General features: G+C 40.2%; 1 protein-coding gene and 1 pseudogene across 3 annotated transcripts in view; one reads left to right on the top strand and one right to left on the bottom strand.

The window, feature by feature from the left end:
* The window catches only part of LOC120614661 (LIM zinc-binding domain-containing Nebulette-like), a 164,561-nt gene that overhangs the window by 68,195 nt on the left and 70,004 nt on the right, over nucleotides 1-26,362 (top strand). The gene's annotated exons all lie outside the window — the stretch shown is intronic.
* Nucleotides 6,888-7,006, bottom strand: LOC120614765 (uncharacterized; annotated as a pseudogene).

The following is a 26,362-nucleotide window of genomic DNA, read 5'->3' as shown; positions in this document are numbered from 1 at the left end:
CTCGTCCCCCCCCGTTCTGGCAGCCCAAAGCCCTGTATTGCCTCTGCGTGACGTGCCTTTCAGTCATCGGAGCCCGTGTTCTAGAGGAGTCTGTTTTCGGCTTCTGATAAAAGTGGCCCGTGCAGTGTGTCGGGTTGAGTGGTGGCCCCCCGAGCCTCAGAGGGGGACCCTCTTTGGAATGTAATCGAGGTGCAGCCGTCCAGCTGAGAACATCCTGGTGGGCCCGAAAGCCAATGACAAGTGTCCTTAGAAGAGATAGAAAAGGAAAAGAAACACAGAGACACCGAGCAGAAGGCCATGTGAGGGTGGAGGCACAGGCTGGAGCGACGCAGCCGTAAGCCAAGTAACTTGGACTTTGCCGGCGGCCGCCAGAAGCCGAGAGAGAGGCGTGGTACCTGTTCTCCCTCAGAACCTCCTGGAAGAACTCCCCTTGAGAAAATGCGGATTTCAGACTTCAGACCTGCGAGAGAATGAATTTCTGTTGTTGTAAGCCACCAAGTTTGTGAGAATTTGCTAGTACATCCAGTGTGCCAAACATGTTAGCTAAATACTAGTCAAATTAAAGATGGACACGTAGCGATTCGGGGCTGGGAGAATCCTGGAAATGCCTGGTCTGTCATTTTTAGTCCTGGCTGCACGTTAGAATCACCTGGAGAACTTTAAAAAAACACATAGTTGCCAGAGCCCTCTCCCAAAGCAGCTGAATCAGAATTTCCAGGGGTCTGGGGGAAGGGATTAATATTAAAATTTTTAATATTTTTCAAATTTAATATTTTAATGTATTTTCTTTTCAAAAAATCACCTACATCTAAAAATCCTAGGTGATTTTAATGTGCGGCCTGGGTTCAGAACCTCTGATTTCTTCCAGCTGTCCCATTTTACAGACGAGGAAATGAAGAGTCAGCAAAGCTGTCTTGTGATCCAAAGAAAAAAATTTTAAAAAATCCTCTGTGAAGCACGGGAAGGAGAAAAACAGCTTACTGAAGAAGGACAAAGGCCTGTGTTTGAAAAATAAAAAAGATATAGAGAAAAAAGGGAAATAAATGAACGAATTCATTTTATTTTTGGGTTTTGTAGGTGCTAATGACTAAGAGGGGGAGGAAGAACTCACTAATATTTTCCAGTGACCTCCTCCAACCTTGTTTTTTCAAGAGCATTTGTCACGTAATACAAGGAATGTTTCCTTTCTTAGACACGTAAGCCAGTTAAAAATATTTATGAATCTTATGAACCACCTAAAATGAGGATTCTATGTTTCTTTATTCCCTTAAGAAATCTGAATAGAGTCTAGATTTCTGTATGGCAACAGAGACGAGTAATTGTGTTTGAAGTCTTGTTATGGGTGCTTTAGTAAATAGCGTAGATGGCTTAATGTTCAGCGTAATTGTTTAAAAAAGAGTGGCTGTTGAAACAGGACCTTGGTTTCAGGGATGTGGCATTAAATCTAATCACCCTACTTAGGTTAAGACTCATAAAGATAAGGGCAACGGGATAATTGGGATATTATGTACTCTTTAAAACAGCATGATTTAGTCCAAATAGGAATTGCTGGGGCTCTAAATTAATCCCCTGGGGAATGAATGGAAAAAAATATATATGTGATATATTATCGAGGTATATATTTTGGTGCTTTGATATCTTGGAGTGTCTCACAATTAATCTGTCATTAATTTTAACCAGGGCAATCTGACAGTGATTAAAGCATATCTAGATAATCAGAAGCTAGAGAAGCCCACCGAGAGATTGACTTAAACGATCTAATCAGCTTTTCTTTTCATAGAAGATACAAAACTGAGATTCTGACAACTCAAGGGCGTTAACCATCCCGGGGCACTTTTCATAACAGTCCGGGTATTTAGCCCCAGTGTCCTGGCCAAAGTCCAACTCCAGTAATGCCATTTTTGCTCCCGAAAAGTCCCCCTGCAGCTACCAATGGCTACAGCATTATTCTTCCCTTCCTGTCCCAAAGCGTGAGGCTTTGTGTGGAGGTGGCTCTGTGCGCAGCAAATCCGATGCTTCGTTTCTATTGCGAGCGTCTGCACTTGGGCTAAGCTGCTAGTAAGTTCGTGGCAGGGGATATTTACATGACTTGGACCGTCGGGAGAAAATTGCAGATTTATTCTTTTGGAAAACTTGTTTTCATCTTTTGAAATAAATGATGTTATGGTTTAATATTATTAAATAAAAATTAGCGATCAAATAGGAATACAAGATCGACGTTTCTAGCTTGTTGTACCTTATTTTGTTCTGTAGAAGCTCAGAAACAATTACCAGGTTATATTAAAATTTGTAAACTGAACTACTTCTCAGTATGTTAAGAAAATATAAATAAAGATTGAAAAAATATCAAAAAATGCAGAAGACTTAAGTGCGGAGTGATGAGATTCAGGGTGGCCCGGTTCATGGGCCTAAGACTCATTGAGAAAACCCTGATTCAGGGAGCAAATAGCTTGGTCCATTTGGCCTGGGAAGAGGTTTCATAACAGCAGACCCGGACTGCTCGACAAACTATTTCTGGAATCCTGTTTTTTTGAAATGGTCTGTCCACTTAGAGGAGAGGTTTCCAGCTCTCCCATGAGTGCAGTGCCACAGGGGGGAGTGGCACAGAATTGCTCGTGACTCTCGGACGTGACCCGTGTCATTTCTCTCTTGGTGGTTTAAGAGAACCAAGAAACCTCTTGAGGAAACTGAGGCACACAGCTGGGAGAACAGTGGATTCGGTACAAATTGGAAAATCGTCATGACGAAGAATATGAGCCAATTCTAATACCAAGGGGCTTCCGATGATGTAGCTTCCGACACCCTAAATATTTCATGTTTTAAAGGTTGAAAATCCCAGTGAATTAGTTCATTAGCCACTATCGAGACATTTAAGCTCCCTTTCTCATTATTTCCTCCTTCGATGTTAGTCAGGAGACTTTTTGGTTTACAGGTGACAGAAACTCAACACAAACTGGCCTAAAACAGAAGAGGGAATGTTTTGGCTTGCATAGCTGATGGCTGAAAAGCCCAGGTGTGATGAGCTCAGAGGATATCATCAGCTCTTCTTCCTTTCTCCACTCTTTCCTGGGTGGCCTATTTCCTTGTGGTGACAAGATGGCTTTTCAGCAGCTTCAGGCTTATGTCCTAGCTAGCTTAGCAGAAAGAACTTTTTTCTTCCCCGATAGTTTGAGTGAAAGCTCCAAGATTATTCGGCTGCAGCTGATTTTAGTCACATGCCGACCCCTGTGACCAGGAGGATGGTACAAACTGAGGGGGTAGGTGTTAGACCAGCCACACTCAAACCAAAGGGACTGGGTACATTCCAAAGGGACGTGACCAAGAGGAAGAATACGGTTGCTGAGCAACCAAAACGCGTGTTCATCACCGACATGTAAATTATAATGCATTTATTTAAAAGTGCTGACCTACACTTTTTTGGCTTTGTAAAAAGGTTGAACGTACTTGACTCTCCCCACGTAAAATGTGGACTCACGAGGCTGGCCTCCTAGTCTGGTTTCCTGCCTAGAAATTCACAAATTCAGTGTCCCTGCCGGGTCGTCTTTCAGCTTCTACTTGAGTTCTGTTAGTGGGTATTGTGTCTGTTACTCCACAAGGCAGCATATTCCATTTTAATAGGAAAGTAGTCTTTCTCATATGAAGTTGTAAGTTTCCTCCCCTCCTCCCTTGACTTTGTACTAATGGTCCCTTTTCTGTCCTTTTTAATTTAATCTTTCCAAGCTATAGTGTCTAAGCTCTTTTAAATTCCATTTCATGTCTTGGCTGTACGTACCTATTTCTCTTCATCTCCTTCCTCTTGCTCTTTTTCTGTAGTGTAAAGAAGGCTTATAGGTGCTCACCATCAGAGACAGCTCCTGTCTCTCCAATTTCAAGACAGTCGTTGGACACGTAACTCATTTTTAAAAGTTTATCATATTTCTTAATCAATTATGGTTTGGGGCTCAATATAAAGAGTTTTCATGAGAGTGAATTTTAAAAATAGCACTCTCAAACACTTATGTATTTGATTTAAAAAGTCAAATTATTTCAGAAACATAGGCCTTTAAACTTTTGTGTGTGTGTGTGTGTTCCAAGTATTCTATAAGATGGAGCAAATGGGGCATGATGAAAATAATTCTGGTTTCCTTAAATAGGCCATGAATATAAATATCCAGTGAAATTGTAAGAGAACAATGATTTTGTCGATCAGAATTAAGATTCTAATGCACACTTGACCTAGTAAATGAACTCTTACGAAAGCATATCTCATTGTTCTCTCTTGTGCTCCTGTGTTTTTAGCACGGTAAGTCCAAGCAAAGAATATTTAAATCTCAGCTTTTTAAAGGAAATGCAGAGGCTTAAAATAAAACTCATTTATTAATAATTCTCTGCTGTCGTTCCCACTTACATGTCTGGATCAGTGTCCTTTTCCTGTAGCTAAATACCTTAGACATTTTTTGACTTAGAGAAGGTATATATCATTCCATTTCCTGGTTTTTCTATTTTAAATCAGGTCTCTTTTAATCACGAAATTTTACTGTAATTCTTAACTTTTACTTTCTTTATAAGCATTATCATGAATAAAATGTATCCACAATGAATTGCTATCATCTTTATTAGAAATAGTAGCAAATTCATTTATTTATTCATTTAGATGATTATTACTGTTTTCGTGAAAAGTGCACCAATAATTAGCATTTTCAGCCACTTCAATATATAATGTCTGGTCTGTAAAAGTATGTGAAAAGGAAATCTGGCATCTTTAAGAAGCATTTACTTCTTACAAGACAGGAAGGAGAAGCCGAGCGGACTTCAGATGAGGGAGCCAAGCCTGTGAGAATGGAGGGTTGTGACCCAAATCCTAGGAGGATTGAGTTCGCTCTCTCTTCTGTTTTCCATACAGCTGATGTAGAGAGATTGATGGCTCCTGAGTTGGCAGAACTATTAGTCTAAGAGAAGGAGGCACTGGGGATGAAGGTGCGGGAGGGTTGAGAGGAGAGCTAGCATGTAACTGGGCAGAAGAGGAGTGTGCAGCTGCTGATGGTAGGACTGGAAGGGCTGCTTGTCACATGCAATTTCTGCCGAAACCCATCACTCTGCCTTCGTGTTCTTACCTAGTGCAATTCCTTTTCCAGTGACTGTTCCAGGAATAATGTGCCAGATGGAGTGAGGGTGTTGCTGGGTCGAGTGATATGCTATTACTAGTCCCAGCTGTTCACTGCCCCTGGGGCTTTTCAGCTGCAGGATTAAAAACTAATAGCAAGTGACAGACATGAAAGGGGCAATCTTCATACATAGTAGGTGCTCAATAAATGCCACTGATTTGAGTGAAGACATAAGTGGTGGGTGGGGCAGCTTTTGTAGTAAGAAACACGAATTAAGACATTACCATGTTTTAGAACTGTTTCCATCCACCTCCCATCTTCCTTTCTCCTTACACAAGTACTTACTGAGAACCTGCTATACGTAATTCATTTTAGGCATTGTATGTGGAAAAATAATCATGTAATCCCTGTGTGTGTGTGTGTGTGTGTGTGTGTGTGTGTGTGTGTTTGTGAAGTTGAACTGTGTACTTAATCTTTTGTCACCAACGCTTTTTTTTTTTTTTTTTTAAATCATCTCAAATCCTCCCAAACTCTTGTCAGGTTTTAAGAAACAAAACAATCCTTTTATTCATTTATGTGTTAAACAGAAAACTGTGGTCAATGTCATGACTTAAATACAAAACACACCTGTAAGAGTTCAGTATTCTTTTTAACGAAAATATATACTATGGGTCACGTTTTTCTCTTTTTCTCTTTACTCAAAGGGGGTTTCTCTCCCTGTTCCTTAAATACAGGTTCACATTTATTAAGGATCTTTTTCCAGTGCCATCAAGAGAAAAAAAAAACCCTTCAATTCAGTAAAAAGTCAAGATGACTCATTATTGGGCAGACTCAGATATATAGGAAGTACTACTTATACTAAATATCTGTTCCAACACATGTTCCTAATACCAATTAGACTCCTCCTACTTCCTCCTTCCTCATTTCTTCCCTTCTTTTTCCGATCTCATTCTCATAGATTTTTTTTTTTTGCCTGATCGCACAAATGACTTAATTTCTTTTCTTGGGCTGCCTTTTTTTTTAAAAAAAATCCATCTTTACATCTCTATGACACCTATCACCATAGCACCCTGTTTAATAGTATCTCTGCTAATTATCCTGTCTTTACGACAGAATGGGTTGGTTTGTTAGAACAGAATTTATCTTGCATTTCCAATTATGGGCATTTCCAGGTAATTGGTTCATTTCAAGATGGTAAAAACATGGCTTGCAATATTTCTAGAAATAGTAATTAGAAATATATCTCCTAAAATCATTACTTTTAAAACATCGAGAACAATAAAGAAACAGAATGCATTTAATTAGGAAAAGTTAATGAAAACTTTCAGTTGCCTTAAATGGTTAATTAAACTAGACTTCCAAAGGGAATTGTGTATATTGTTAATATTTTCTCAAGGTTAAGTCAGAGTCCTATATACTGAATGTGAAAGCATGAATTTTCCTTTTCTACATCCTTGGCCATTGTGTTTACAATGGTTGTGGCAGTTGACCTGGATTGTTTTTCTGAGAGGGAAACAGCCCTACCAGATTAAAATCAGTGCTTATCTTGGCTTTGCAGTAAAATCCCAAAATAGCATAAAACTTTTTAAGGAGTGAACAAATTTGCAAAAAATCAGAAAGGAAATATATGTATATTTTTAGAAAATTCATTTGAATTCAGATTGTTTTGTGACCTCTACTATATATTTAAATAAGTGCAACTTTTCTATGTTTTTTTTTTTTAGGCGAAGCAACCCTTGGTTGACCTCACAGATTGCAAGGACCTTGTCCCCTTACAATTCTTTATTTTTTAAAATTTTTTTACGCCTACAGCACCTGGTCTTCCTAGGTGGTCTCCCATCCAAGTATTAACCAGGCCCGACCCTGCTTAACTTCCGAGATCAGACGGGATTGGGCTTGTTCAGGGTGGCATGGCTATAAGACAATTTTTCTATTTTAAACCTCCATCACTGGTGTGATTTTCAAACGACAAAGCAAAACCAAATAATGCAAAAACCCCAAGTGAAAAAAAAAAACAACTTTAACTTTAGTGATCTTAAAAAGCATTTCTGTTTGGCAGTGAAGATCAGAAGGATTATATATAACCAATATTGATTTTCTAGTTTTGAATAGAAAACTTTGATGATCTCAGTCATGTCTCCATGGATTTCAATGAAAAGACATTTAATTCCATGTTACTATTATTACTTATTAAATTTAATTAAATATGTTATTCTAATGTAAGTCTAAAATATTAGGTATCTAATGACTAGTACTGATTTAATATTAATTGCAAATTTAGAGCATTAGGTACCTGGAACAGAAGACACGGTCCATGTCCTCAATGGCACGTGTGGAACGATCTGTGAGCACTGCCATGAAGGTGACATGTGCATGGGTGGGCATTGGAGGAGGTCAGAAATGAGGTTGAAAGACACCAGGAAGCAAGATCATAACTATGTGTGTGTGGTTGAGAGTCCTGTTTAAATGACAGGGGTTTTGCTGTGGTTTTTAGTTTTTTGGAGCAATTGGTCATACACGGTAATGTCCCGGGTATCCCCAAGCTGACATCACTCTGGCTTTAGTATATCTGTGGCTTCTTGTGCAACCTTTTTCCTTTTGCTTTATCTTTTGCATATTTAACTGCCACTTTCCTGTCTCCCTTGCAGGAAGATCACTGTTCTAGATTCATCTCCTTGACTGCACTTGGTCTCTCTTTTCCTTCTCTGTTTCTGTTATGTGCTTACTCTTCTCAAGTGCTCAGAACATTGAAAAACATTGATGTCACAGCACTGTTACCTTCAGAAACCCCATTTCGAGTCCTAATCTGGTGTGTTGTGGTAATGATAGACTAACGGCAAGCTTAAGGGTTAGCCATATAAGACACATATCTAAATCCCTCAGATATGGAAACAGAGGAACAATAATTCCAACAGTATCGCTGGGCATATGTAACAGGTTCCTTTGAAAATCTCTTCTCTTTCTCTTTATTGCCTTTTCCTTCTTTCCCCTTCCTCCCAACTTTTGTTGTCTCTCACCCCGACACATTGCGATAGAGAGTTTTCTTAGCTCAGTGGCTGAGAATTTAGCTATATTGATCTGCCACATTGCACCTGCTGAAATCCTAACAGAGAAAACTTGGCATATGAAATCAAAGTCAGTCTGGTAAAATTAAACCTACAAACAATGTTGCTACTGTGTCTGTGTAGAATGCCACCAGAATCTCCATCACCGACTGTTTCATATTCTCATCTTAACGTCTTTTTTATCAGGCTTTCATTTGGCATGGTTGGAAGTAGAAAAATAAATCTCAGGATGGTCATTTTTTTCATGCGGAAGCAGACACTTGACTCCTATGGCCATGCGACTGTATCTACAGCGTATGTTAATATAAAGTGTGACAGTGTATAGATGGTGATCTCTAGAGCTGTGTCGCTGTTGTAAGCACAGAGCTGACCCGGGCACAACCCCTGCAGGGAGAAACCGATACCAAAAAGTCACTTTGTTTAGGTGGCTCGGTCTCTGGTGACTGTGAGGCTGAGGAGGACCCAGCATCTTTAGAAGTAAAAATATCATTCAAAAGGAGTACGAAGTTAGCATACTTTTTTTTATTTTTTTAAATCCGAGGAGTTTTATTTCTTCACAGAATCTCTGAATTTTTTTTTTTTTATGGCCATAATATTTGCAATGCCGAGAGGGAGCTGTGCTTGTCCCAACTTCGGTGAAATTTAGGTAGACGAACTTGTAAAAATGCTGTTTCTACGAAAAAGCAAATTTCGCTTTATGTTGGGAGTTTCCACCTGTTTGTGAATTTATGTATTCACTCAGAGCATGTGTATCCTGTGCCTACGAAGTACAAGGCCCAGTTTAGGAGCTGGGGATAGAGCAGTTTCCTTGCTCTCATGGAACTTCATTCTAGTGAAGAGAGACAGATTAAAAAAAAAAAGGTAAATAGCTTGTATGTCACGTGGTGACGGATGCCATGGCAACAGTAAGACAGAGACGAGAACACTAGGTCGAGAGGTGAGTTACGGTTTCATACAGGATGTCAGGGGTGGTCTCTTATGAAGTGATGTTTGAGCAGAGACCTGATGGAAGCGGGGGGTGAGCCGTGCTGATGTTTGGGGTAGAACAAGTGTAGCGATAGGAGGTAAAGCATGTTGGTGTGATGGGGAAAAGAAGAAGAACGAATGTCACAGGGCAGAGGAGGAGGAGACGAAGTCGAAATGGGGCTGGGAAAAGCAGGGATCTTGTAGGGTCTTTAGGTGATTTAAAAAATGTGTTTTTACTCTGACGATATTTATTTATTTATTTATTTTGCATTTAGTAACTTTATTTTTCAATCACTGTTGATGTAAATATTATATTAGTTTCAGGTGTACAACATAGAGCTTAGACATTTATGTAACTTATGACATGATCACTCTGATAAGTCTAGTATCCATCTGACACCATACATAGTTACTACAATATTATTGACTATATTCCCCATGCTGTGCTTTACATCCCCATGACAATTTTGTAACTACCTATTTGTACTTCTTAATCCCTTCCCCTTTTCACCCAGTCTCCCAACCTCCCTCCTATTCAGCAACCATCAAAATGTTTTCTGTGTCTGTGAGTTTTTTTCTGTTTTGTCTGTTTGTTTATTATGTTTTTTAGATTCCACATGTAAGTGAAATCATATAATATTTGTCTTTCTCTGACTTATTTCACTTAGCATAATACCCTCTAGGTCTGTCCATATTGTTGCAGGTGGGCCTGGAAGTTGGATGAGGCAGGAACTCAGGGAATCACCAGTGTTAGCCAGATTGGTGGAGTCTCAGATATGGTGCTGGCGTGTATCTGGATGCTGGATCGGAGGGAGAATTCAACAAAGGAGCAATGGTTTCTGCCAATACATTTGTCTGGGAGAAAGCTGCTTCTCCAGCCCTTGCCCTGAAGCTAGACAGTTCAGTTCCTCCCTATATGTCCCTGGCACCTTTCAAGCTGTTGTCCCAGCACTAGAACTCAGAGCAAGTGAGTCCATCAGTGAGTAAGGCTGTTCATGAGCTCTTTAAGAGGAATTCCTGAGACTCTAGCCATCATCCATCTCACTCAGCCATAATCTCCACTGGTTTTCACAGCCAGAAGTTGTGGGGACTTCTATTCCTGGCACTGGAACCCTGGACAGGGGAGCCTGGTGTGGGGCTGGGAGCCCTTGCCACTCAAGAGGGGGCCTCTGCAGCTAAGATATTTCTCCTGATTTTTAACTGCCACGGTTGTGGGACTAGCCCATTTGTATCTTCATCCCTCCTACCAGTCTTGAGGTGGCTTCTTCTTTATATCTTTAGTTGTAGGATTCTGTTTAGCTAGTCTAAAGGCGATTCTCAATGATGGTTGTTCTGTAGTTTAGTTGTAATGTTTATGTGGTTGTGGGCAGAGACAAGCACAGTGTTTACCTACTTTGCCATCTTGACTGGAACCTGATTTATGTTTTAAAAGTTCTGTCTGGTTGCCACATTGAGAACAGGTTAGAAGAGATAGGGGTGGATGCAGGGAAACGATTCAGGAGTCTGTTGCAGTAATCCAGGTAAGAAATGATGGGGTTTGCACCATGGTAATAGTAGTAGCAGAGATTGGAAGAGGCCATGTTCTGAATATATTTTGGAGGTGGGGCCACCGGGATTTACTTTTGGGATGTGGGGTTTAGAGAAAGCAAGGAGTCAAATATTACTTTTTTTTTCTTTCTGAGCAATTAGTCAATGACTAGTAATTTACTGATGGGAGAGACTGCAGAACGCACAGGTTTTCTAGGGAGAATCAGAAGTTTGGGGTGGGATTTGGTAGGTTCGAGTTGTCTATTAGACATTGAAGAAGATGTGTCAGGAAGGCAGGTGGACACATGAGTCTAGAGATCAAGAGACAAGTGTGGGCTGCAGTCATGAGCATAGAGTAGGTATTTAAAGCCATGAAACCAGTTGAGATCAACAAGTGTGGTATATACAGAAAAATGAAGGGGGACTTTGACTGACCCCTGAGCCATCCCAAGGTCAGGGAGATAGGAGACCATCCATGGATTCTAAGGAGGACTAGCTACTGTATTAGTTTCCTGCAGTTGCTGTAATAAGGTACCGAAACCTGAATGACTTAAAACAACAGAAGTTGATTATCTCTGGAGGCTAGAAGTCTAAAATCAAAGTGTTACAGGGCTGTGCTCCCTCCAAAGACTCTAGGGGAGAACTATTCCTGTCTCTTCTAGTTTCTGGTGTTTACCGATAATCCATAGCATTCCTTAACTTATAGATGTTCCACTTCAGCACATCGGCTGTTTTCTGCCCATGTATTTTTACATTGTCTTCCCTCTGTGCCTGTCTGTGTCCAGATTTTCCCTTTCATAAGGAGACCAGTGATATCGAATTAAGGCCCACCCTAATGACCTCATCTTAACCTGGTTAAATCTGCACAGACCCTATTTCCAATAAGGTCACATTCTCAGTTACGGAGGGTCAGAACTTCAATATACCTATTTTTGGGGGATACAATTTGAACTCACACAGCCAGTGAGGTAGGCGGTAAGAGAACTAAGAGAGCATGGTGTTCTGGAAGCCTAGTGAAGAATGTGCCTCTGGCAGGAAGGATAGATAGACCGAGTCAGATGCTGCTGACAGAGCAAACGTGATGAAGACTGAGGACCGAACGTTGGATTGAGTAGCGTGGGGACCATTGGTGGGTGTCCTTGTGATGAGTTGTTTCAGTTCATTGGTGAAGATGAGGATTGGAGTGAAGTGTAAGAGAGAATGAAAACAAAAGGATTAGAGAAAGCAAGCGTAGACACTTTTTTGAAGAGTTCTGCATTTGGGCAAGAGATAGAGGGGGTGGTGGCAGTGGAGAAACCAGAGTTCAAGGAATTAAAAAGAAAAAACAATGGGAGAAATAGGGGCATGCTTATAGACCGGTGTGAATGAACCAGTAGAGGGGGGAAATATTATTGGAAAAAGGGGACAATTTCAGAGTGAGTGATATCTTTGGATAGGAGAGAGAGTATGGGATCTAATAGCCACACTGACGCTGTCCGTAAGCACTCAGGCTATTCCGATACATGCCCGGGTTTGAGAAGCATTGTTTCAGGTGATTTCTAGGACCCTCTAAAATTCTGTGTCTTGTGATGTGTTTTACTCCATCACCTGAATATGAAATTCTTCTTTTGTTTAGAATGATGATTACTGCCTAATGTGCATGAAGAATGAATTCCGATGGAATGTGACCGCAGCGTTTGCACACAGGCAGTTGCGCTGTGGGGAATGGCAGTTCATCTGTGCTTTACTCTGAGGGGCTTAATAAGCTGTACTGTCTCTTTAAACTAAGATTCCTGCCATTTAGAGCCACCTCTTTAGCATTGCCTGGGAGATCTGGCTGCATGTCCGGGTGCTATTTTTAGATGACCCTAGCAGATCGAAGAGAGTGTCACAGGGACTTGAAATGTTTGTATTTGACAGGACTCAAACACTATATAACAAATTGATGTCCCAATACCCAAATTCTGTTAAATCAAATTTTTGTATATTGAGTTTGCATAAAATATGACCTAGAGTTTCCATCAAAACACTTGCAAAGTAAAATCCCCAATTCATATCGTCTGACCATTGTACAATTTAATTTTGTTCACTATAAATTGTAGCTGTAGGTTGATGTTATCACCTTCATATGATGGCTCTTTTGATACATTTTTATTCTAAAATATACAATTTCCAATAATGTAGCCATACTTTCTCAAGTCTCTAAAGTTCACTTTAATTTTCTTAACGTTAGAGGAGTGAAAAAAGTTGACACAGAAACTGTCTTCAGTTTTAGTAAAATAAGTCGGTGTGAACAGATGTTGGCTGAGCATAGAGAGTTATGCTTTACTAGCTGTTGAAATGAATTTGAGAATATCGATGCAAGTTATTTAGTAGAAAATAGGAGATTGTTGAGGCCATATATCCCATACCCTCTGAGATTTACACTGATCAAGAGGACATTCCTCCTCCTCTCTCTGAAGTGGTCAGAAAGGGTTCGAATTGCTTCTTGGTATTAGGACGTTATTTTTCTCATTTCCCTGAATGTGTCTAAGGAGATCTGGAATGAGACTTGCCTCTTATGACTCGGGGATTTTGTTAATTCTGCCTGTGCTAGTGTCGTGTTCACTTTTTCACCCTGGACCATCCACGCAACATCCCACAGATGAGTGTCTGTCCAGCAAAGGTGACGCAAAGTGTGAAGGGTGCAGAGTCTCGTGGGACTGACAGTCGTCTGGGCAGCCACTGCACCTGTGCCTGCGTCCATTGTGGCTCTCATCACAATGGCTCTCATCACAATGGACGCAGGCACAGGTGCAGTGGCTGCCTAGATAGGGACGGGGTGCTTAACCTTGATTTATATGTGTACTGGTGATCAGTGGTATGCATGATAGAGGAGGTTTTCCAATATGTGATCTTTTCAATACTTCATAATAATACATTACAGTATTTCACATTTTACATTTATTTACTTTTACATCCTAGACCAGGAGAGAAAATCAAGGCTCAGAACCTTTGACCCGCCCAAGTTCACACAATTGGTTAATTTAGGAGCCAAGCACAAAACCTAGGATATCTGAGTCCTAGTCCAAATGATTTACACCCATAGTTAAGGAAATCCTTGGTTCTGAAATAAACCAAATCATGTTCTAGAACAACCAGCAGACATTTAAAGGATGTTCGAATGTCTTTAACTTCCCTTGAAATTGCAAAGCTTTTTAGATGCTACTCTGCTACAGTAGATTTGTGAAATTTTAAGAAAGCTTAGCTTGAGGTTGATGACTGAGATTATTCTGTGTTTAATGTTGTATATGATATTAATGTCAAAAGATAACGTCACTTCTTTTAGCAGAAGTTACTTTTAAAATGCCTTATAAAACTTTATGCACGCTGCCATTGTTTCTGAAGGAATTTTTGGTGTGTAGTTTTTCAAACATGAAATTTTATGATAGATAGCTTTCTCCCTTTTCCCCTCTTTCCCCCCATATTTTTAAGCCTTATCTTTAAAAGTGATTAAAGGTCTTTTGTGTGTAAGTGAAAGGATTTTTGTTTGATTACTTTAAAACTTCTAGGGAAACTTTATCGAATAGATCAGTTTCATGCCAAGTGTGGCCTCAGGCAGCTTCCAAAAGTCTAAAGGCGCGAGAGTGGATCACATGTGTATTCTGCTGGGATGGTGAGAAGGTGCTGCTGTCACAATCAAGTAGAATGGAAGGAGACAGGTCTAACCTATGTGAATAAACGCAGGCTCTTGACCAGAATGGGAAGAGCTGATGGATTGTAGTCCTGGAAGCTGGGCCCCATCACCACCAGAATGAATGTTATTCTTTTAGATAGTAGCTGTTCTGAGTGACGTTTCTGAGAAAATACACAAAACTCATTGCAGTTGACTGTAAAAATGTGAAGTTTGCCCTGCGTTCAATTAATCGATGTATCTCCCAGTAAAAATAGATTTAACATGAGAACTTGCCCCTTTGGTGGTGGCGGAAGCTGATGTTCAAGACTGATTTGCTGAGGAAATGTGGAGAAGCAAAAGAAGTCTAGTTTGAAACTTTCTTTTCATGTCATATTAAGCTATGAATAAATTAACGGTAAAGGCTTGGGGTTTTCACAGGCTAGTAGGGGTCATCTGGACTCTTAACAGATCTCAGACCGAAGAACTGGTTATCTCTGGCTACATAGAGTTAAGACAAGGATCCAAATCGGACATTTGACGTTTCTTGGACAAGCCCACTGTCCTTCTGCTGCCCTTTCTCAAAATGTTGCTTTCTCTCCCTCATCTGTCCCCATTACTACTTGCTCAAATGCGTTACCCACTTCTATGGCACAAGTTAAATGGCAGCCCTCTGCAGGAAGTCCTCCTGCCAGCCAGATGGCATCTCTCCTCTGAAACCCCATTCATCTTTGTTCTTCTTTTGATGAAATTACTTATACGAACGTCCCCGGCATGGACTTAGCACAAAGACACTCAGGGAATAGCAGCTTTTCCTCTCTCATTATATTTTGCCTTATTTTGTGGCTATTGGTATATATGACTATACTGCTTTCAACAATTAATAGAGTAAATTTGATCTACTTGTTTTAAAATACTTTATTTTATAAAATGTACATGTAAAAGGTTATAAGTGAGATGGCACAGTTTAGGGAAATCATAAAGTTTTATGTGTACTGGGCACCAGTGTTGCATGGTGCCCTGCCTCAGTTCATTCAGTCTGGGTGGCTTAAAACAACAAACACTTATTTCTCACAGTTTGAAGAGTAAGAAGTCCAAGATCAAGGTGCTGGCAGATTTGGTGTCTGGCAAGGGCTGTTTCCAGGTTGATAAACAGCTGTCATCTATCTGTGCCCTCACAGGGCAGAAGAGGGCAGGGAGCCCTCTGGGGTTCCTTTCTTCAAGGCACTAATCCCATTCATGAGGGTCCCACCCTCGTCATCCAATCACCCCCCAAAGCCCCCACCTCCTAATACCACCCCCTTGGGGATTAGGATTTCAACTTGTGAATTTTCAGGGGGCCACAAACATTCAGGTTATAACACCCTCCTTGAGCACATTCGTCTCCCTCCTAAAGTAACTGACACCCCAAATTTTGTGTTTCTACTTTCCTCGCTTTCTTTTATAGCTAATCCGCATATGTATGATTCCATAAACAATATACTTCTTGATTTTATAGCTTCTTGACCTTTATATTGGTGGAATAAAACGGTGTGCATTTTCCTGGCTTGCTTTATTTCACTCAGTGCTGTGCTTTGGGGACTCATCCCTGTGCTTCAGGTGGCTATGCATCACTGCTGTGATTTTTCCTGTTGTGCAGTGTCGCAGGGTAGAATAGATCCAGTTTTCTGCTCTGACATTGTGGGTGCAAATATGCAGTAGTTCTGAGTCTAGAAGGTGTACCAAGGAGTGGAATGGCTGGGTCCGTGTGTATTTTCAGAGTTCAAAGTATGATGCCATTTTGTTTTCCAAAGTGACTGTGCTCACTTTTTCTCCCATTCTTGTTCCTCCTGCCCCCAAACCTTTCCCTACTGCCTTTTAAGTGTCTGGAGGACACTCACCATCACTCTATTTGCATTTCTAGTTTTTAACATCGAATCTTTCACAAATTTGGGAAATACTGGGTTCAAAAGTTATATTAATTTCCCCTTCTTCTCTGAAGTATCCTGTTAGTTTTTTATGAGCAAAAGGGGACACTGTGTAGGAGAACATCCACAGACTGGCATCACGGATCTGGGTTTGAACTCTGGCCTCACCACTTACAAACTTCATGATGGCAAAATACCCTCTACTGTGAGAACCAGGTACTCATCTCTGCGCCATGAGCGGAGGTGACTAACAGAATCCAGCCCGTGTCAGTGCTCAGTGAATACTGGTTGCTCTTTGCTTCCCATCTAACTCAGCTCGAGTGTCAATGCAGGACATTTGAACATGGTTCACTGGTCTGTGTTGTGATGACTCACCCAGAGACAACAAAGCTTTAGGACAAACAAAGCATTTGTCTGTGTAGCCGCAGGAACTCGTAGCCAATGTGCTAGCTGATTTTCGCGTGCGCGTCACCACAGTGCATCTATTTCAAGTCGTTTTGGATACTTTCTTTTCATTCTCACATGGGAGCCCCCTGAACTCTCTCAGAGAAACCGCGGCTACGTTTGACACTAATTTGGTTGGATCTTCTACACTACAGACTGGTTATAGAGTTGGGGGGCAGAAGCCATTGTGTAAATTGCCGTTCATTTAATACAAACCACTTACTGTGTGCTAGAGCTGTTCAGAGCACTTTACAAGTGCTAATTCTTGTCGTCCTCATAACAACTCTGTGAGGTACATACTGTTATAATTGCCATTTTGGAGATGATGAAACTGAGACCTAGAGATATTAAATAACGTGCCCAAGGGACAGGGCTTGCGGGTAGTAGAGCCGAGATGCTGTTAGGTGTTTAACAGTCACCATAACCTAGAGAAGCAGATGAGTGGATTTTCATTTATGTCACATGATCGGCTTGTGCCCCGACCTTTGTGTGTCAATTTGCATTGATACCAAAGTTCAAAGAGCTATAACTTTGACCCTTGAGCCCCACCACCTCCAGCCCTGCCTCTTTTTGGTGCATGAATTAACAGATTTAAAAAATTATTGCCAACTGAATGCCACCCTCTTTATAATGTCCCTTGAGGTCCGTGAGAAGTCTTACCGGTGCTCAGCATTGTAAATATTTTTCCTGAAATAATGGATTTCAAAAGATCTGCTTGGGCCCTCTTTCAATTTCTTAGTCTTAGCTCAAGATTGTAACTTGTTACATTGCTTCTAATAAAATTAAGACAGCATGTGGTGGTTAAAGTTTCTAACAGCAGAAGCTTAAAAAATTTCGGTACCAGTGATAGAATTTTGAATTTTGAAATTAATTTCAATTTTGAAATTAACCGGATACATTTTCTGCTTTGATTTAGAAGTTCATCTTCTCAAAAGAAATGAAACTTCATTAGTTTGTAGTTTCAGCCCAGAGGTAATACCTTCTTAAATACAACTTTATTTTATAAGGTTAATACTAAGACATCAAAATCTGTCTGTGTTTATATAGCACTTATCTTGCAGTGCCTGGGTAATTAACTCTCAAGTTTCATGACACTGAAATATTTGGGCATTTTGGATACCGTACTTGTACTAGATAACTTGGAGTAAATGCCAAGTCATATATTTCTTTCAATTCTGACTTTCAATAAAGTTCAGTTAATTCGAATGACATTAATAGGGATCTTAGGCAGAGCCTGACATTTTTATAGTTTTTCAAAATTCTTCAAACATTTGGGAAAAATACACTTGTGCTGTCATCCTTTCCTTCATCCATAGCCAAGAGGATTTAAATGTAAAACGTGAATTGAAAAGAACTTAAAACAAACTTGGAATCTCTCAGATTTCAAAGTAAACAGAAAAAGCTTGTTCTTGAGCCAGGAAATGATGCCCTGGTGACTGACCACTGTCAGAGGCCTGCAGCTGCCTGTGACATACGAATGCTTGAGGAAGAGGTTGACGTGGAGTATTAAGGACCATGCCCACGAGTCATATGCATGCCATAAAACCAACCAGGAAAAACCGTCATTAAACATATCCGACCTGATTCGGCCTTAACCTGCACGTTTGGTTTTTCTTGCTAATGGTGCTAACAGTAAAAACAAACAGAACACAGAAAACGGGATAACCAAGAGAAAATATCAGTGGATCTCAAGCTACCTCTGCACTGCTTCGAGTTCATTGGTCACACACTGTGTTATCCCAGGTTGGTGAGAAGCTCGTTTGAAAAAAGTATTTTAGTAAAAGTTTTCCTTTTTTTTTTTTCCCGTTTTGCCCAATGTGCCCTGATATCCTGAGTGTTTAGGACATCACTTAAAAAAATTTATTTATTTAAACTAGTTTTAAGTATACAGTACATTGATTAGACATCTATGTAGTTCATAAAACGAGTCCCCCAATTGCTCCCTCCCTCCCCGACCCTCCACCTAGCCAACACATTAATGCCAACTGCATTCCCTCTGCTGTGCTCCCCATCCCCGTGACCAACTATCAACTACTAGTTTGTGTCACCAAATTGTCCACTATATTTATGAGTCTGTTTTTGATTAGTTTGTTCTTAGATTCTGCATATAAGTGAAATCATATGGTATTTATCTTTCTCTGTCTGACTTATTTCACTTAGCATAATAACCTCTAGGTCCATCCATGTCATTGCAAATGGTAGGATTTCATTTTTTTTAATGGCTGAGTAATATTCCATTGTATATATGAACCATAATTTCTTTATCCAATCTTCTATTGATAGGTACTTAGGTTGCTTCCATATCTTGGCTATTGTAAACTTTGCTGCCATGAATATTGGAGTGCATAGATCTTCATGAATTATTGTTTTGGTTTTCCTTTAGGATCTTATTTTTTCATGCAACTTCTCCTACCGGGTTAGCTCAAGTCTCAGGGACACCCTTAAAAATGCAATGCTAAATGTTGGATTCATACACTTCCTTGTGAATTATAATGAGGGACCTCTGGGTGAGGTTTATAAAGAATCCAAACAATTTCACATTGTTTTCCTTGTAGAGTTTTGGTAGTGTGTATGAGTGCTCATGGACATGCAGAAAACAGTAGAAGTATAGCCGTGATTTAAAAATGATGCGACATGAGATTATCATCAAGAAGTTAGGTTAACGCCCCCATCCTCTTCTTTTTTTGCCTCAGAAATCTCCAAACTATAAATCTTGTGTTGTGCATGGTCAAGATGCTGGGGTTGAAGTGTCAGCGAAATCTTTATGTTGACCCCAGGTCTTTTAGTAGGGTCACCAGGAGGACTAGGCCAGAACAGATGGGTCCCAAGTATTTTCTCTCTGCATTTAAAGCTGGTACTGCCATCTTTGCTGTGGTGCCAGCTCTCACAGAACTTGAAGAGGTGGCATTTCCACAGCAGTGAGCTGGAGAGGACCCATTCTGTAAAATCCCAATCTGAGGCTTGGAATGAAATGGCTATTCCTGATTGTTGGTGATTTCACTCGGTTATCTATAGTTTTTCAAGATAATGCCACTTAATCTTTGCCCTATGTACAAAGAGTTTCTATATGTAGATGACCGATTGGTGGCAGTCAGTCAGTGACTGAGTTTCCCCACGTCGGGAAGGGGTGAGTTCCCTTCTCCACCTCCTTTGCGGATCTTGAGCAAGACTGGGTTGGCCTCTGGGTGTTTCTTTGCTGCTAGATTCTCTTGGGTCTTACTTTATTTTTAGCTGCCATTATTCTTACTGTAGTAAGGTTGGGAATTAGTTGGAGAATTGAGGTGGGAAACTTAAGATTTCTCTTAGTGAAATGTCGACTGGACCCGTCTCACCATTTTCTGAGCATTTTACGTTCTTTTGCTCTTTCTTCTCAGTGTTGACTCGTGGGGTGACACCTGCTAACAGCAGTACACAGGTCCACATCTTCAGAACCACTCCTGACAGCTAATGGTAGCTCATTACAACTTGACATTTTCTTTTCTAGGAAAAAACCCCTCAAATAACCACCTTTTGCTTACGCTATGGATGTCATTTTTGCCCTCACCCATATGCGTTTTCCATTCTATTAAATATTCAAAAACAATTGTGATCTCTGAATACAAATCCCTAAAGGTTATAGAGTCATTCTTTAAATCAATCTTTAAATGAGTCTCCTTTAAATTTTTTTTTTTTTAGTACATAAGATGGTGTTTCTATAGTGTTTTCTAAACTTCTTTCAAAATACATCATTGCTATGGCTTCTTAATATCTCGGTCTTTAGTCATCATATAATCTTCTAGAACTTCAGGTTTTCCTATCTTATTTATTCAAATTTGTTCAAGCTTAGGTCCTACGAGAGTGACTTTTGCACACCCATGGTCAGTTGTATTTTTAACTTCTAAGCCCTTAATTTTTCCCCAACTTACTATTTTAACAAATCCAGTATATACCTTGCTCTGAAGGGCTTTCTTGTATAAAGAGAATGATGGGATTGCAGTCAGATTGAGGTTGAGGTTCACATGGTACATTCCTGTCCCAGATACCAAGGTTGGGGCTTTATCATCTATCTGTCTGTCTATCTATCTATCTATCTATCTATCTATCTATCTATCTATCTATCATCTATCATCTATCTATCATCTATTCATTCATCCATCCACCCATCCACCCAGCCACCCACCTACCCAAATGCTGGCTCAGTTTTAAGGGTATATAATTTCTTCTAAAGAAGAAGGATGCCAGTTGCATTCCATACAAGGTTGGCTAGAGTCTCCACAGTAAATGGAGGCCAAATCTAGGAACAAAGGCAGTAGGCCAAGGCACAAGTCATCGAAATTAGAGACCTAAAATGCCCGTGACCAAAGCTAACAAGTACCCATGCAGTGACTACGGTGGAGGTCTGCGGGATATACAGTGGCCAGCCATCCCAGTTCGCCTTTCTGTTTCAGAATTGAAAGTCTCGCTCCTTAGGTGACCCCTCCCGGGCCCAGCAGAGTGGAATGGTTGGCCACACTGGTAGGAGAGCCCTCAGAGCAGGCAGTTTCCACATGTGATTTGAGGTAAGAAAAAGGAGAGAGATTTAAAATGTTTTTCTCATATTGTCAGGAAGCAGCCAACTTTAAATAATGCCAATGAAAGCTGGTGTGTAGCCTTGGGATTTCTAAGGAACACTGCAGACGTAATCTTCACATAAGCAGTATTGTGTCCAAGAGAGAGCACGCACCTTGAAGCCAGGTGGCTTTATGACTTTGAGAAGAATATTTAATGGCTTTGAGTTTCCTCATCTGTAAAAAGGGGCGAAATGGTACAGACCTCTTGTGTGTTGGTTATGAAGAATGATTATAATGTATTTAAATGCAGTCGTTATGGCGATCATGTTATGAAAGATTACTGGATTCAGAAAAGGTTAAAAAAAAAAAAACAAAACTGCAAGCAGAGAAGTCAAGTAGTCCCAGTGGGGAATGTAGAAAAGGTCAAACTTGAAAGTGAGAATTTATCAGTGTTTAGTGGTGTCCACAGAAAAGAGAGAATCTGTCTGCTGAACCCAAATACTGGTGAAGAACATGTGCTCTCTTTCGAGACAGGAGCAGTTTATCAAGTTGAATGATCTAGAACGTAGAGCTGGAAAAGACCCTTGATGTTAATTAGCCCTGCTTTCCCTTCATTTATCTCTCAAGGTCACCTACTTCCTGTGCTTATTTGTAACCTTTGATTTTCACTTGGGGATGCAGACATCGTCACTCTCCAGGGAGGAGGCATTTTGGAGAGGCATCTTTTTCTAGCCAGTGGAGGTTTTATACTGAAAAGAACTAATGCTTAAAAATTACAAAAAATATCAGGAGGGGAATATTTCTGTAGTACAGAATTTGCTTTGCCTCTAAGTGACCCCCTTCTTCCTACTTTTAGAGAACAGACATGTGGGACACAGCCTTGACCTGCAAAGAACCAGATGATCTCACTGCAATGGGGGCAGGATTGGGGGCGGGGGAGCTTGAGAACAGTCACGAAGCAGCGGAGCAGGATGGAGAGGGGGATTAATTTGGATGAATGGACTGGGAAGGGTTTTGGAGATTGTGACATTTGACCAGAGTCTTAAATGAATAAAAAGATTTTCGTAGATAGATGGAAGGAAGAAGGATAGTAGAAGCAAAGCTCTGAAGATCGCACAGATGACATTCTAGGCCTTGGAGTGGCATGGCATCTCACAGTATGTTGTCAGATTTGTTTCTGACTTGTAATCAGTCTCAGGAACTTGGTTAGAATAGATAAATTTATTAGGTTTTCACTCAAATCCCCAATGAATTGGTAAAATCTCTTCTCTGAAAATGTAAAGGGGTGGGGGCCGTGCCTCAGACCCTGGGTGGGATGAGCCTGCCAGACAGTAGTTACCCCCAGAGTGAAAAACACACCCCCAATGTGAAAAGCAAATGCGATGTTTAATTTTATTGTCAACTTGGCCAGGTCATGGTACCCAGTTTTCACTTAAACACCAGGCTAAATGTTGCTGTGAGGTATTTTTGTAAATTAACATTTGAATCAGTGGATTTTGAATAAAGCATATTACTCTCCATAATGTAGGTGGGCCTCATCCTATCAGTCGAAGGTCTTAAAGAAAAAAGTCTATGATCTCCGAAAGAAGGAGGAATTCAGCTCCTCCCTGGGTGTTCAGTCTGTTGGACTTGCCTGCAGATTTCAGACTTGCCAGTCCCCACAATTGCATTAGCCATTTCCTTAAAATCATCCGTCCATTTATCTACTATCTACCTATATATCATCATCATCATCATCCATCCATCCATCCATCCATCCATCCATCCATCCATCCATACATCCATACATCCATACATCCATCTTTTTTCCTTGGAGAATCCTAATACAAAACTATTTATATCTTTACCACATCTCTGTTTTTAAAACTCAAGTGGCACTAAATCTATTGTTTACCTTCTGTTATCTAGGTGTGTTTTTTCGTTTTTTTCTTTTTGCAAGGGTATGGTTAGAAATTTCATGTTTAAGAGTAGAATGGTCCTTGAAGGAAGAAGTGCACTCTGGGAGATTTTCTGAGTGGCAGCCATCAAGAGCTGTCAGGATACATCCGTATTTACATGTTTTCCAGCCATGTTTCTCCAGCGTGTTGTGGATCTGTGACTCTCCTTGGAAGAATTTGGTATTCAGAAGTCAATAAACAGATTACATTGATCTGTAATGTGGGGCTGTCACTGTGACGGATGAGATACAAACGCTTTCAGAACAGTGTGTGAGGGGAAAGCGAGTGCCCATGCAAATGACAAGGGACGCTGCAAGTATTCGGTACAGGATGCTCCTCTTGGTGAGGCTGCCACAGCGGAAATTTTCATCTTGGAAAGCTGCTCACTTTGCATTGAAATGTGTTGATATTGTGACATACAGAAGTCTTTTGTTGAGTAGATTCTGGGTTTATCAGTTGTATAAATATTCTACAGTGCTTGTGTGCTCCACAAAGAAGAGAAGCTTATGAGCTATATGACAATGTCATTGTGAGATAAAAGTGGCCCTCTTGGCAAAGTGAATAATACTTGAAATTTATATATCCTTTCATGATTTATTTCAGTGGTTAGCCTTTGACAGAATCACTCAGGCGTGCGGGAAAGGTATTACAATCCCACTTTACCATCTTGAGATGAAGTGACGTGGTCAAGGTCACAGAGAATTAAGACTCATCTCTTCTGATTCACACAATAGTTGCTTAGGTTACATTAGGTACCAGATTTCCATAAAACTCCAGTACGTTATTTGGTCCCTACTATGTACCTAGCCAATATTTACTCTACCTCGACCTTAATTTATTGGTGGGACCTAGTAGAGTATTTTTTAAAAAAGAGTTCTTTTAATAGCTTCATATGGGAAGATATTAAACACACAGTGATCTGTTATTGAATGAGCTTAGGAGAAATGTGAACTATATTATTGATAGATCCTTCTTTTGAAATAACTAAAATGTGGCGGAGTCCCTTATCGAGTGAATTCCTGTCCTTGGGAGTAGAGCTCCCAGAGAGGATACGATTCCTTCAAGCACTACCAGACATTTGACAGGGGGTGTGCCGATCATCACTTTGCTCATGACCGTTATCAATGTATAGAGCTTGCGACAATCTTTTATTTTTGTTCGTGTAAATCAGCAAGACATTAAAAAAAGTATTGACTAACAGGGACTAAATAGATGCCCTGCTTTTTTTTCACAGTTGAAATCTGTGGCTTTTTCATTATCAGGATAAAGTTAGGGATCAACTACCAGTGTATCTGGAAAGGCTGCTTAGCAGACAGATTCATAAAATTTTTTTTCTATAAGTCATACTTCTTTGAAAATATAAAACTATGAGATGGACTAAAAGTGTGTGTATACTCCTTGTACTAACCATCCAAAATGAACATTTCCCCCTTTAATTGTTAAAAGGAAGTGGCAAATGATAAAAAAATATTAAAATTAGGTTTATAACCTGGCACTAAAGAATACAAATATTTTAAAAGCAGGAGGCAAAAAAGCAGGAAGTCACATTTCTGCCTTTATTTTTGGCCAAAGAGGATTTATCTTTTTAAGGAATTGGGCATTCGCAGAGTTTTTTGGTGTCTTCCGAGGTTGTGAGTACAGAGGTCACTAGTGTTTTTTTTCTTCCTGGATATTTAGTTTTCAGCAGTTAGAGCTGCAAAACTGGGACTGTGATACCTAAAAGGGACCACGTTTCTTTAAATGTATAAATTGAATTTCCCAATGAATGATTTGTTCAATACTTGAGTGGTCAGATTTAATCTCTGAATATAAAATTTTGGATTCTATTAATTTATTGTAGCATTTCCTGCAATTTAAAAACCATAAAAAAGGTTACCGACTATAAGTAAGTGGTACAGAATCAGAGTAATAATTTTAAGGAATGTAAAAAATACAACTTGAATTTCAACAATTTATGAAAGCCTATAGTAATCCAGACATATTGGAAAAGCTTAATATTCGCTTTAGCAAAATCATCTATAATTAACATTCTTCTGAGAATGTCTGTATTTTGAGCCAGTTACACCTTTTTATCTTCATCAGTTTCCAATGAGCTGTTTACTGTGTCATTCTTTCAGTGAATCCGTCTTCCAGTCACTCACCCGTTAATCCAGTATGTTTTGCAAGTTCCCCTCCTCGCAGGAAGCTACAGGCAATGAGTGACAGCAGCATGCACACAAGTGCTGATACACTGGGTTATCACAAGTGAGTTGCACAAGAGCTGCTTTGAGTAGGCGGCTGGGGTGTCAGAGAAGGGTTTATGAAACGGGGACATATGAACAGAGGCCGAAAGTGTTGGCAGGTGTTGACTATACGGACATCAGGCAGAGCACATTCAAGGAAAAGGAAAAGCAGATGCATCAGGCTGGGAATCCCAGTGCCGAGGAAAGAATCTGTGGACAGTTATATAAATTTTTAAGTCTCTTAAACTTTCCTTTCCAAGCTACATACTTAGGCCACAGGACTGATCACTGAGCACATCTCAGGATGTGTGCTAAGGACACTCACTGTTCGTGTAAGATCTTGGCTGAAGAGGGCCAAATCTGAGAAGTCCAATAAATATCCCATTTAAATTTGTTGATGCGTCATTACCCAAATATATTTGATGACAGAGCATTTACCTTCCCCCCTCTTTTTTTTTACATTTTTTTTTTTTTTAGCATCCCATTGAATTTGTATTCCACGGAGCATTGTTTAGGGAACATTGGTCTGTGATCATATTACCCAACTCCAACTTTCCGTTTAAAGAAATAAACTTAGCCTTGTTTTAAAGCCGATTTTGTAGAAAGCAGCCTCAGGTAGTGGTATGTGTGCTCTGATATAGTCTGCTGAGTCAGTGTGTGATGTACCCCATTATCCGTGGTTTCTTACCCGGTGGTTTCAGTTATCCGTGGTCAACCTTGGTCCAAAAATATTAAGTGGAATATCCAGAAATAAACAATTCATAAGTTTTAAATCACGCACCATTCTGAGTAGCATGATGAAATCTTGCTCCATCCTGCTCTATCTGGCCCAGGATGTGAATTATCCTTGTCCAGTGTCTCCACACTTTAGACACTTCCTGCCCGGTCGTCACTTCGTAGCCCTCTCTCTGGGTTATCAGATGGACTGTCAAGGTATCATAGTGCTTGTGTTCAAGTCATCCTTATTTTACCAAGTAATGGCCCCAAAGTGCAAAAGTAGTGATGCCGACAGTTTGGACATGCCGGAAAGTGCTTTCTTTAAGTGAAAAG

The sequence above is a fragment of the Pteropus medius genome, unplaced genomic scaffold (assembly GCF_902729225.1).
Source record: "Pteropus medius unplaced genomic scaffold, Ma_sr-lr_union100, whole genome shotgun sequence".
In the NCBI taxonomy this organism is placed as follows: domain Eukaryota; kingdom Metazoa; phylum Chordata; class Mammalia; order Chiroptera; family Pteropodidae; genus Pteropus; species Pteropus medius.
The sequence above is the reverse complement of the archived record's forward strand: the minus strand, read 5'-3'. Positions and strand labels throughout refer to the sequence as shown.